The 13,239-nt window shown below is 38.8% G+C and overlaps 1 protein-coding gene across 1 annotated transcript in view; it reads left to right on the top strand.

Annotated features, from left to right (window-relative positions):
- The first annotated feature begins 20 nt into the window (after positions 1-20).
- RAP1A (RAP1A, member of RAS oncogene family) overlaps positions 21-13,239 on the top strand; it is an 83,452-nt gene continuing 70,233 nt past the window's right edge. The window contains exon 1 of the mRNA XM_019956833.2: positions 21-163. The gene's annotated coding sequence lies outside the window, so the exon portion shown is untranslated. The remainder of the gene's footprint in view (positions 164-13,239) is intronic.

Here is a 13,239-nt window from a genome sequence, read left to right as displayed (position 1 = left end):
GGGCGGGGCCTGCGTGCTGCGTGCGTGCGCGTTCTGGAGGCTCCGCCGCCGCTGCTCTCGAGGCCGCTACCGCCGCCGTCGCCGCGTAGAGCCGGAGCAGGAGCCACGGCCGAGAGGAGGGAGGAGGAGGAGGAGGAGGTGGAGGAGGTGCCGGACCGGGGGGGTGAGTGAGGGGCGGGGAGCCGGAGCCGGCCCCAGAGGGAGCGAGGGGCGCGGGTCGGACGAGTCCGGGCCGAGGCGGCTCCTGTCGCCGGTCAGTCCCCTGGCTCCCCCTTCCTCCTCCGTGTTCCCTCGGTGTCCGGGGCGGCGGCCCGGGGGCCTGGCCGGCGGGAGGGGCCAGGACTTGGGGAGGCCCGGCCGCAGCCACCGGGGCCGGAGCCAACCACGCCCGCGGACCGAGCCGGTCGACTGTGGCTGGGCCTGCGGGAGAGGGACGGGAGGGGCCCGGGCCGGGTGTGGGAGAGAAAGAGGACATTGTGTCCCCCACCCTCCAACTCCCCGAGGTGTCATGGCACAAGCCCATTTCCCTCTCCATCTCCCGGGACACTGTGCCCTCGCCCCTTGCTGCCTGAGAGAGGTACTAGATTGGACATCGCTTCATTTTTTTTCTTGCTTGTACCCTGACTAGTGTCAGCTCTTCTTTCAAACCCATTTCACCCTTTGGGGGGCACACGAAGAAGGGAGTTGGAGGGTTGGGTGAATTTTCTGACCTCGCTGGACTGCTGGAGAAGTGTGGGTAGACGGGAGCGGTGTCCTTTCTGTGTTCACTTGTCAGGGTTCGGGATCTCGCATTTCTTCATTCCCCTAGCGCACAGAGCTGACATCTTTACACCCCACTCCACCTCTCAGCCCCTTTCCCGCCCTCTGTCCCCCGCGTCTTCCGTAGCATGCCATGTGTTCGTCTTTTCGGCGTGGCCTTTCTTGGGTCTCTGCTTCCTCCCTGAATTTTGTTAGGGAAGAGGTCACCGTGTGATTCTTGTTTTCCTTCAGGCTGGACTGGTAGGAGTGTCTTTTTGCCCCCTTATTCAGGAAGTTAAGGACGGTGTCCTCAGCTGAATTGTGTAATTTACTGCTATGGGGAAAAGATGAGGGGAAGACATCAACTCACAGGGCTAAGAAGCAGAGTTTAGGGGACCTTTGGACCTCTTGGAAAAAGAACTAGCGTTCAGGAGTCATTCCATTTTGGGAGGGAAGACCATTCTGTCACTGCTTTGAAGGAAGTGGGGTATAAAAAGAAAGGGAATAACAGGGCAGGAGGTTAATGGGTCACAGTCGTACAGGTGGCCACAGTTTTCTGTCTGCTGGGTTTGAAATGATTCTTTTTGTTTTTATCACAGTAAGAGTAAAGTATCAGCCTTTAGTTTTAACGTGAAGCTCCTACCTTCAAAAGCATGCTGAAGGGCAGTCTCAGAAGGGATGCTGCTGGAAACAGGATTTGGAAACTTTATTTTGGTTTCCTGTCACAGTGTGTGGGGGTGGGCACACGTGTGTGTAGTTTTTCTTTTCTTTTGATGTAACTGGTATCTGTGGATATTTTGACATAATAAGCACTAAATCAGGCCCTGAGCTCCTTTCTGTCTGTATTATGATTTCCTATACCACTTTCTGTTTGAAATTATATTTGTGTTCGCTGGATTTCTTTTTAGTCTGGTGTTTCAGTGAATCTTGTTTCCTATGTATTTTGAATTATGTACTACAAAATATGGTTAAGTGTAAGGTGCTCAAAATCACACCATGCCCGGCACATGGTAGGCACTTGGTATTTCTTGAATGAAATGTGTTATTGCAAAGATGTGTCTTGGTTTTATATATTTTCTATCCTTTGAGAGGTAGCTCAAATTAGATTTCACTTCACTTCCAACATACAAAATAGTAATTATTAACCTTTTCTGGGCCACTGATACCTTTGAGAATATAATGAAATGCACATATAGACTCTCTCCTCAGGAAAGAAGTAATAGACATTTAGGTACAGAATTTTACATCTTTAGGGACTGTCTGAAGCCAACCATGGGTGCTTGTCTTAAATGTAAACTCTGAGTATTATTCAGTTCTATATTAAAAGTGTTCAGAAGCCTTTGTTCACTTTCTGTGTGACCTCAAGCATGAGTGTCTACCCTCACAGACTTATTTGGGTCTTTGGGAACAAGATTTTAAGACTGATTGTTATTAACAGTTTTATGGGAAAAGTTCTCATAATTCTAAACAAATGGCTTTGAGGGAGATAAGATTGTCATAGTCACTATTGACAGCTTAAAATCATAATCACGACTGACTTACATTTTTTGTTGTTTAAACTCCTTAGCAATATGATCACTAAAAAAGGTTCACAGATCATTTTTCCTATTCTCTCCCAAGTTTGTTTATATGCATGGTTTTTGGTGTAGTTAATAATTATTGTATCAGTATTCAGTATCTGTTTAACAAGTGCTTTTTAAACGCCTATTATGTGAATAAAACAAAGTCCTTGCTATCATGGAGTTTATATACTAATCAGGAGAGATGGGCCATAACCATATAAATACAGAATAAGTCCGATGGTAAGAAATATGCAGAAGAGTAAAGTGGGGTTAGAGGGTACAGAGAGTGGCAAGGAATGGTAGCCAGGGAAGACATGATGCTGGAGTAGAGACCTGAAGAAAGTGAGGAATTTATGCTCTCTAGGGGAAGAAGATAACAGGCAGAGACCACTCAGTGTACTTGGCCTTTTGGAGAAGGCCAGTAAGCAGGAGGGAAAATGAGAGAGCTTGAGATTAGAGAAGTGGCTGCGGCCACTGTAAAGCCTGTAGGCAGTGGTCAGAACTTTGAATTTTACTTTGAATGAAATGGGAAACCACTGGAGGGTTTTGGGTAGAAGAGAGAACTGTTCTGACTTAAGTCTATGGGAACTGTTCTGGCTGCTATGTGAAAATCAACTTGGGGAAGGCAGCAGGGAGTGGAAGCAGAAAGACCAATTAGGAGGTTAATGTTCATTTTAAACCTTTTTGCATGGTTGCAAAATAGTCTGTCTGCCTGTTCTTGGGCATATAGATAGTTTCCTTTACCCCTTATTGAAAATAACAATGAAACGAACACTTTTGTGTATGCAACATTTTCTTTCTTTTTTAATATTTCCTTGGAATTGATTTCCAGAAGGACTACTGAATCAAAGTATATAAATATACTTGTCTTCTTGGTGTATCTATTAATTCCTTCAGAGAGTAGTTTGTACTAAAGTGACAGCCACAGTTGTTGATCTGAAGTTTCATGCAATGTTACTTGAGTGAATATTATTTAATACTTAAACAATTTGAATTATAAAAAGAGACCTTTTAGATCATTAGGTTGAATTTTCCAGTAGCTCACATGAGTTCATAACGTTCGTTCAACTCTCTAACATTTTAATAACAGGGTGCTAATTGTTGGGGATAACAGTTGGATTAGACAGGGTCTCTGCCCTCAGGAAGTTTTATATTATGTCATAATTTGTGATCTCATAGTTAAATAACTTAAAATCTTGTCAGTGTTTACTATTACTCAAGAACTTTGTTAGTATATGGTTGGTGGTCTTTTATAAAGAATAGATATCCCAGTCAAGTACCTAATTTTTCATATTAGTTCTTTTTTTCTTATAAAAGGACTTTTCAATGGTATCAGCGATTAGGTTAATTTCTGTTTTGTATGTCTTTAGAATCTTAAATCTCTGATAGCCTCTGTTTTGTTCTTTGCAGTAAATTATGCAACTAGCACTTAGTTGAGGACTCTCACAGTTGAATTTTTAAATTGTTGTAATTCTTTGTAAGTTATTCAAAACACAGAGACTATTGTTTCTGTTAAGTCAACATTGCCTCTTTGAAATTTTATTTAGATTATGAGGAAGGATGATATCAGTCTGTTTTAATAGAATTATACCATTGTGATGGCATTGCTCAGCATTTCTAATTCAGAAGTCTAAAAGGCTTGATTTGACATGAGCAGAAACTCCAGCATCTATAAAGTGAGTGGGCTGAGCCAATGGAGTTTACCTGCAAGCACCGAGCACTGTGTCTCACACGTGCTAGGGACCCAGCAAATGTCCATTGAACCTCATATAACCTCTAAGCTCCCAGTTCTAAAATTCTCATTTTAGAAGGTCAATAGAAATACCTTGTATAAAGCATTTATATCTTAATGTTGTGGTAAGTTTAAAATTGTGAACATAAACTTACTTCCTCCTAATGTTCCTTTCAAATTGAACTCATCAATTTTAAAAAGAGTTATAGCATATTGCCAAGTATTTTCTGCTCGTTCTGATGTCATATACTGCTATATGACTTAATGCCAAATTCATATCTTATGGAAATGATTACTGTTTAAAATAAAAATACTTAAGCTTTCTTATGTTACTGAGACAGATGAAGGGTCCATTTTTTTCCCTTTTGTTTGTGTCTGAAATTTGGAGATTACAAATGGTAGTTTTTTGTGCTTTTCACTTTCATATACAGAGAAAGTATTGGCCATTTTACATGTTGAATTTTTGTAATAGTGGTTATGAGTATGCAATGAAGGTTCACACATGCTCTCTCCAATCCTGTTTGCATTCAATTTTGAGATGACTGATTAAGAAAGTAGTTTGTTTCAGAGTTAAAAGATCCAGATTAGTATTGAACCTATAAATTTAGTTTATCACAGTGTTCTGATCCATTAAGCAGTTCAGCAGAGAACTGTGCCCTGCTCTCATTTCCACTTGAAAATAGGCCTTTTAGAGGTAAAAGGTGCAAAGGAAATTGTGTATGATGGTTAAGGTGGAGTTGAGATAGTATACTTTTGTTAAATGGTCTAAAAACCATCCTTTTATTATAATTTTTCAGAAGTACATGATATACACATGGAGGATTAAATATGTTCTATGAAATTATTTTCAATTATTAGACTAATAGCTTTTTTTTAAAGTTCTAATGACTTATTTAGGCTGTATAAATTTAGATTAGATAAATCTGGAAAAGAAGATTTCTTTGCATATCCAGTTTTTCCAGGGATAGAGATAGTTTCCTATCTCCACCCTATTTATTTAGTTCACATTGATAGAGAGTGGTTCAAAGTGTGGAATGGTAAAATTAACCAAATTTAGGATTAAATGCATAATTCTTTGTTTGGTTTCAGAATATATTTAAATTAGGCTATATCTCATAAGGATAGGAATGTACTAAACTACACTAAGTCCATTCTAAAGGAGATCAGCCCTGGGTGTTCTTTGGAAGGAATGATGCTAAAGCTGAAACTCCAGTACTTTGGCCACCTCATGTGAAGAGTTGACTCATTGGAAAAGACTCTGATGCTGGGAGGGATTGGGGGCAGGAGGAGAAGGGGACGACAGAGGATGAGATGGCTGGATGGCATCACTGACTCGATGGACACTGTGTGTGTTCACTCACACAGTCTGAGTGAACTCTGGGAGATGGTGATGGACAGGGAGGCCTGGCGTGCTGTGATTCATGGGGTCGCAAAGAGTCAGACACAACTGAGTGACTGAACTGAACTGAACTGAAACTACACATAACTGATAAAAGACACTGTTGGATTAATTAAAGCTTGAGATGACTTTGAATCTACAAGTACATATGTATGCCTGTAACATGCATGGTTGTTTGCAGTGCTATGTTATACTCACTCAGAACTGTAGCTTAGTTATCAGTGACAAAAGTATAAAGATGAAGAGACACAAAAAACTGGGTACAACTGTTTCTTTGGACAAAGCCCAAATGCCACTTATATAAGATTCTAAGTAATAGTAGGAATTCGTATTGCAGACTGAACATTTCAGATCTGTCAAATGTGTGATCCAGAGAGTAAATTCATTCACTATTTTTCGTGATATTTTTAAATTCATAGTCATTCTGTTCTAGACAAGTATTGTATAGAATATTAAGCAAGCAACCATAACTTAATTATTTTAGCAGCTGACATTTAACACTAATCTTTGGGTTTTATGTAGTTTTCAGTGTCTATCCCAAATCACTGATGTCTTTTAAACTACCTTTTAAATTTCATTGTGTAGTTGTGGAAATATTGCATAATTTCATTAATAGATTTCAGATTCAGTCATTGAACAGATGTGTGAGTGACCCAGTATTAGGCTGTTTGATGGAAACGGAGACGTGGGGATGTAATTTCTACTCTAAGGAATTTATTATAGTCTAGTAATTTATTTTGTTTGCCAGAACCTGACATATGTTTTATAAATAAATGTTGTGTTTTCATGATTGAGTAAAAATAGAACAATACTCATTTTCTAAGTAAAATCTTTGTGATATTTTAATTCTCTTTCAGTTGCTAACAACTATTTCTGTAGTCTTATTTTCTAACAGCTTTTTAGTATTCGAGCAAACCAGACTCCCATTGGTTAAAGTATATAGTAAAATAAGAATTGCTTGTTCAACTACCTATTTTACTTCAGTTGGTCTTTTTTTTTCCAAATTGCTTTTCTGCATATACGCTACATTGTAGGTAAGTTTTTTCCTGGTTCAGCTAACAGTTTTAATTCTGATGTTTAATGTGAGACATTTTGGAGGTTTTTTTTTTTTTTTGGAAGGACAGCTTAATATTTTTTCTACAATGATTAAAATCATCCTGTGCCACTGAAGTGAGCTATCCACTAAAATAAAAGATAGTAGTCAAATGCATCAGTGTGCATTTTTAGTGATGTTGTTGGTAGTTTGCCAGCTTTATTTTCAAGTTCCTCCCAGACCTAACTGTGATGTGCTTATAAGGCAACAGCAGTATATTTAGTCAATTTGTGAAATGAGAATAGTTTTTCTGGTTTTTCCATTTTGCATGTTTTGAGTTAGGATTAATTGGACATTTATTATCCTCAATAGGCATACAATAAAACAGTTCATTTAACTGTGGTGCTTTCTGCTGGAGTATTGGCTGACTTTTAGATAGCCTTGTGTGATTTCATGAGTACTACTGAGTTTTGGATGACATTCTTTATACAGTCTAAAAGTACAAGTAAGCCTAATAAAAGCTGGAAGGAAAACAAGTTTGATGCTTTCTTTGCAGTAGGAAGTGTAGTTTCTACTCCATGCAATATGCCCTTGTTTGTTTCAGGGCCATATTTCAGAGGTTGCTGCTGCTAAGTCACTTCAGTTGTGTCCAACTCTGTGTGACCCCATAGACGGCAGCCCACCAGGCTCCCCCGTCCCTGGGATTCTCCAGGCAAGAAGACTGGAGTGGGTTGCCATTTCCTTCCCCAGTGCATAAAAGTGAAAAGTGAAAGTGAAGTTGCTCAGTTGTGTCCGACCCTCAGCAACCCCATGGACTTCAGCCTACCAGGCTCCTCCGTCCATGGGATTCTCCAGGCAAGAGTACTGGAGTGGGGTGCCATTGCCTTCTCCGATATTTCAGGGTTATAACTGCTTAAACCTTTTTTCTTGTTTAAGCTAATTCATGTTCATTGTGGTGGCAAATTTTGAAAAGAGCGTAAATGTAAAGAAGAAATTGAAGATTACCCATAAACCTATCGCCCAGAGATAATTTCTACAAACATTTCGATTTACGTTTTTTTAGTTCTCCTTTCTTACTTCTTTTCAATTAAAAAAAAAAAAAAAAACCTCTGAAATTATACTTCTGTAAATGTGGTTTTGCCCCTGCTTTTATCTCTGAACAGGTTATTGTTCTCCTAGTGTGGGACTCTTAGGTTGATCTTTATAATACTACTATTTTAAATAACACTGGGACAGACATTTTTGTACATTTATCCTTGATTGCATCTCTTTTTTTTTTTTTTTTTCTAATTTTCCTTTAGGGTAGATTCCCAGAAGTGGAATAACTGGATCAAAGGGTGGTTACCCTGTGTATGAACGTGTGTCTCTCTGCACCTTAAATGGCATTGAGTAGGTCAGTTTTTACAATCTTTGCCAACTTGAAAGATACCAGTTACAGTTCTTGGGTGGTGATCCCAAAATCCTCATATTATTAATAATCTGTAAAAACATCAAAGGGTATGATTATTAATTTGTAGTCATCTTTGAAAAAGTTTCTTAGAATGAATTTCTTTGAAAATATTTTAGTAAAAGTAATCTTTGTGACAAAAAAGATGTTCCTTGACATTACAGTTTCAGTATTCTTCTTCTCTTCAAAAAAAATAGTATTTAATCTTCTCCCTTTACTAAAATAACAGACATGATAAGGCTTATTTTATAGTGTGTAGTAAGTAGAAATATGTAAAACTAAATTATTTCAGATAGAGAAGAGGGATAGTCACATGATTCAGACTTAAAAAAAAACCCTCAAACTACACAACTTAGTGTTTAGAGCAATAGCTGTAGAGTTAAGCAGCCTGTGTTGAAATCCTTGCTTTGCCACTTACTCAGTGTATGATTTGAGGCAACTTACTGAGTATACAGTTTGAGGATAACTACTAAATATATAGTTTGATGTTTTTGAGCTTTGGGTTTCTCATCTGTAAAAGGAGAATAATAATACCTACTTTATAGGATTGTTGAGAGGACTGGAAATACTGTTTAAGACTGCTGAGCACATAGTAGGCATTTAATAAAAGCTGGCAGTTGTTGGCTTTGAAAATTTGGGGCCAGTTTTGCTGGGCGGGGCAGAACATATCTTTTGTATGTGTCCTTATTTACATAAATAAATGCAGAGATGCAAAGGGGCCTTAAGCAGTGGCAGCTGAGAGGGAGTGGTGAACATTCTTTGTGTGGTAGGAATGACATGAGCCAAGATAGAAAGTTCAGGACAAGTTGGAGGACAGAAGATTGATTTGACAGAAGCCTAGGCGTGTATAATTAGAAAATAATGGCAGTAAGGGCATCAAGATTGATCGGGACTATGGAAGTCATCGAGTGCTAGGTTGAGAAGTATAGGCTTTATGCGGGAGCACAGGAAGTTTTGATATGAGGAATGAGATCCTATCAGAGCATTCATCTTTTGAAAATGAATCTAGATGCAGAGTACAGAATGAATTGAGGAAGAAAGAGACTGAAGACAGGGAGACTGGTTTAAACACACAGGAGCATTTAATCTCCTTTTACTAAAATAAACATGAGAGGTAAGCCAAGATCTGAGAGTTTAACAGAAAACAAGAGGAAAGGTTTGGGGGGGTGTTGCTGGGAATCAACCATTGTGAAGATCTCTAGATCTTCAGATATATCCAGTTTGGAGATGAAACTCAAAAGAGTCTGAGTCTAATGAATAGGCTATATAGAGTTAGGTGTGTAACCTCTGAGAGAAAATAGGACCCTGGTTGTACGCTGTGTTCGTTGCTGAGTTTTTTAAAAAAATTGATCGGTAAAAGATTCCTGTTTTTTAATCAGTAAAAAGCATATGTTTATGCTATTTCTTTGATAAATATATAGTCTCCTACAGAAATTTACTTATCTAGCATTTTGAGTTCTTAGCTAACAGAGAATCCTCACTTTTAGACATATTTCTGGAGAAGACGATGGCACCCCACTCCAGTACTCTTGCCTGGAAAATCCCATGGACGGGGGAGCCTGGTGGGCTGCCGTCTATGGGGTCGCACAGAGTCGGACACGACTGACACGACTTAGCAGCAGCAGCTGGCGATATTATCTTAAAATAGGGCTTCCATGGTGGCTCAGATGATAGAAAGTCTGCCTGCAGTGTGGGAGATCTGGGTTTGATCCCTGGGTTGGGAAGATGAAGGAAATGGCAACCCACTCCAGTATTATTATTGCCTGGAGAATTCCATGGACAGAGGAGCCTGGCAGGTTACATAGTCTGTGGGGTTGCAAAGAGTATGACACAATTGAGCAACTTCACTTTCTTTCTATCTTAAAATACTTAACTGTAAGGTAAAATTCTCCTATATGTGGTTTTCCAGCTTTCATGAATGTAACTGGACTTTAGAAACATCAGTTTTGTGAGCAGAAGTGATGAAAAGTGAAGTATAGCTTCTTATTAAGCGGCTTATAATGTTGAAGACAGTGAAATATGGAACAGCAAAAAATAGGAAATTAAGTACATGATCTTTAGAAAAAATAACACTTTCAGTACTTTTTAATTAAAAAAAAAAGAGCAAATGCCATTCTTAGCCATTCTGGTACCTGCTTCTAGCTCTATGCTAGCTGTGCTTTCCACTTGGTTGAATACTGTGTAAGCAAGTTAGCCTAAAGATTGATATTAATATTTCTTTTTGACTGAGAGGTGAACTCACATGAGCTGTGAATTATCTGCTTACTGTCTCCTTTTATGTTACCAGTTGGGAAAAGAAGCAACCTCCAATTTTAAAAAAGTAAATACAGGTTTGTGTTACATTCAGGGTGTTTGCATTTTTAAACCATTGAGTTTTATACCTTTTCTTAATGTTTCTTTTAGTTTCCAAATATTTTCTAAACTCAGAAATAAACTCATTATTATTTTTATTCACATCTCTCCACTTTACAAGTATCCTTGAAAATATTTTTAAATTAATAAGCAAATGTAGCATATAGTATTGGGGATTATATGTTTGTTTGTTTGTTTGTTTTCCACAAACACTTGCTTTTCTCATATAAGCCCAGGTCTGGTGAACTGTGTGATTATTTCTTTTACTAGAGACCTCAGATGGTCAAAGCAGGGATTTAATGTCTCAAGCTATAATATTCCAGTTGACTCTGTTTTGAATTGATTTGAAGATATTTATGTTTGTCAACCAAAATCAGAACTACAGTGATTTTCCTCAGACTGATCCCTCTTTTCCTTCCTTCCTTCTCTTCTGTCATAGCTGAGAACAGGATCTTCCCTGATTTGGGCCGTGCTGACACTGTCACTGTGATGTCAGCTATGGCTTCCCAGTCTGTACTTCTTACATTCTTAGAAGCATTCTTGCTTCTTGGCAGGAAAAATGTTATTAGATTGAGTGGCTAGCAGCTCATGGTATATTATTATAAGAAAAGTCAGTTTTAAACGTCAGACTGCAATAAAGCTAAAATTAAAAAAAGAAAATTTACTGAGTTTTTGCATGAGGTGACCTATGAGGTGTGTGAAACATGAATAGATTTGCATATTTTTCTATCCCAAAGGATTGTCATAAAAGAAAATAAAGCCCACTGGTTGAATATTGTGTACATTTCTTACTCTTTTTTTAATCAAAAGAACATTATTTCTTATTCCTTTTGAATGAGCAGTTTTAAATGCTAAATAAGTTCTTAACAAAGAAATCATAGACCTTCCCCAGAATAATCTTAAACAGTTTGGCTGGTTAGCCAACAAATATTTATTGAGTGATTATTGGTTACCTGGTACTATTTTAGGAACTGGAGATAGGGCAATGAGTAGACTGGTCATGTGGAATTCTTTATACCAGTGGGGTTTGGTGGTTTTGGAGAGAAACAGTAAATAAATAAATAAGTGAACAGATAATTTAAGAGGTCACAGATGCTATGAAGAAGCCATAACAAGAAGAAATGATACTGATGTAAGGGTTTAGATTGAGTGCTGAGGAAAAAATTCCCTGATGATATTTATTCTGATACCTCAGTCACATAAAGCCAGACATGTGATGATCAGCAAGAAAAGTTAACCAGACAAGAGGGCCAGTTGGTGTAAAAGCCCTAAAGTAGGAAGCAGCTAGTCATGACTGACGAGTGGTAAGCTGAGGGGAGACTGCTAGATGAAGTTGGCAAGGGACAGATCACATAAATCTCTGGTGAAGGGTTTGGATTTTGTTTTTATAAAAACAAAGGAAGTTCACAGGATAGCACTACCTACCTTTATAGATAAATATGTACAACTTTTGATTTTGAAGATGGGGTTACTAATGAATCTGGCTGAAACAAATTTGCAGGGTAACCAGTATTTTTCCAGATGCAGAAAATCACTAACTTATACATAAATTGTGTTTCCCCCAGGGGTCTGCAGAAATAAGAATCAGTTCAGTTCAGTTCAGTTCAGTCGCTCAGTCGTGTCCGACTCTTTGCGACCCCATGAATCGCAGCACGCCAGGCCTCCCTGTCCATCACCAACTCCCGGAGTTCACCCAGACTCAAGTCCATCGAGTCAATGATGCCATCCAGCCATCTCATCCTCTGTCGTTCCCTTCTCCTCCTGCCCCCAATCCCTCCCAGCATCAGAGTCTTTTCCAATGAGTCAGCTCTTCGCATGAGGTGGCCAGAGTACTGGAGTTTCAGCTTTAGCATCATTCCTTCCAAAGATTTTTAATGCTGCAAAAAGCCTAGTATTTGCTCTCAGTAGACTTATACAGGTGAAATACTATGTATCTTTGGCCAGTAATTATATTAACTCAAATCTTTGGGACTAATCGCCACACTATCCTTACCATACAGTGCGGTGATTTGCAGGCTGTTAATGAAATGAAACATTGTGCTTATGCCTCAGGAACCCAGCATTGAGTTTCATTAGTTTTTATGTCTTTGACAGTTTGAGGGTTCTTATTAGCCATTATATATCTGGTTAATAAAATATCAGTGCATTTGATAGACAAAAGTCTTTGAAGACCTGGAATCTGTGGAGAATAAAAGATTTTTCATAGTTAGGTTGAGAACTACTGATAAATGTCCCAATCTCTAGAGAGACTTATAAGGAAAAGGGAACTTTTTTTTTTTTTGGAAGGTAAAGCCCTTACATCCCATTTCTTCTGCATATCAAATCTGTGAAATAAGTATTGTTCATTTTTTGAAGATGATGAAACCCAAAGTAATTATATATATGAAAATTCACAAACTCTTTTTAAAAATTTTATTTATTTGTTTTTGGCTGCACTGGGTCTTCATTGTTGCATGCTGGCTTTCTCTAATTGCGGCAAGTGGGAGCTACTCTTCTTTGGGGTGCACAGGCTTCTCATTGGGGTAGCTTCTCTTCTTGCAGAGTATGGGCTCTAGGTGTTCAGGATTCAGAGTTGTGGCATGCAGGCTCAGTATTTGTGGCCGGTGGGCTCTAGAGTGCGGGCTCAGTAGCTGTGCATGGGCTTAGTTTCTCCACAGCACGTGGAATCTTCCCAAACCAGAGATCACACCCATGTCCCATGTGCTTGAAGGTTGATTCTTATCCACTGTGCCACCACAGAAGTCCCACAAACTCTTAATTGTGGAGGATAATGTTGACAGCAAACTTTCAGAAGAAAGAATTGCTGCAATACGAAGCACAAAATAAGAGGCCGGTAAATCTTTGTGTTTTGCTTGTATGCAAACATGAATGAATGAGTAGGCGAATGACAGAAGACTGCCTCTCTCCCTCTAATCTTTAGTGCAGCACTCTCTTTTTCTTCTAGATGAGTCTAGAAAACTCTTCAGAAATAATTGA

The sequence above is a fragment of the Bos indicus genome, chromosome 3, assembly GCF_029378745.1.
Source record: "Bos indicus isolate NIAB-ARS_2022 breed Sahiwal x Tharparkar chromosome 3, NIAB-ARS_B.indTharparkar_mat_pri_1.0, whole genome shotgun sequence".
NCBI lineage: Eukaryota > Metazoa > Chordata > Mammalia > Artiodactyla > Bovidae > Bos > Bos indicus.
Note: the sequence above shows the minus strand (reverse complement) of the source record. Positions and strands in the feature narration are given on the sequence as shown.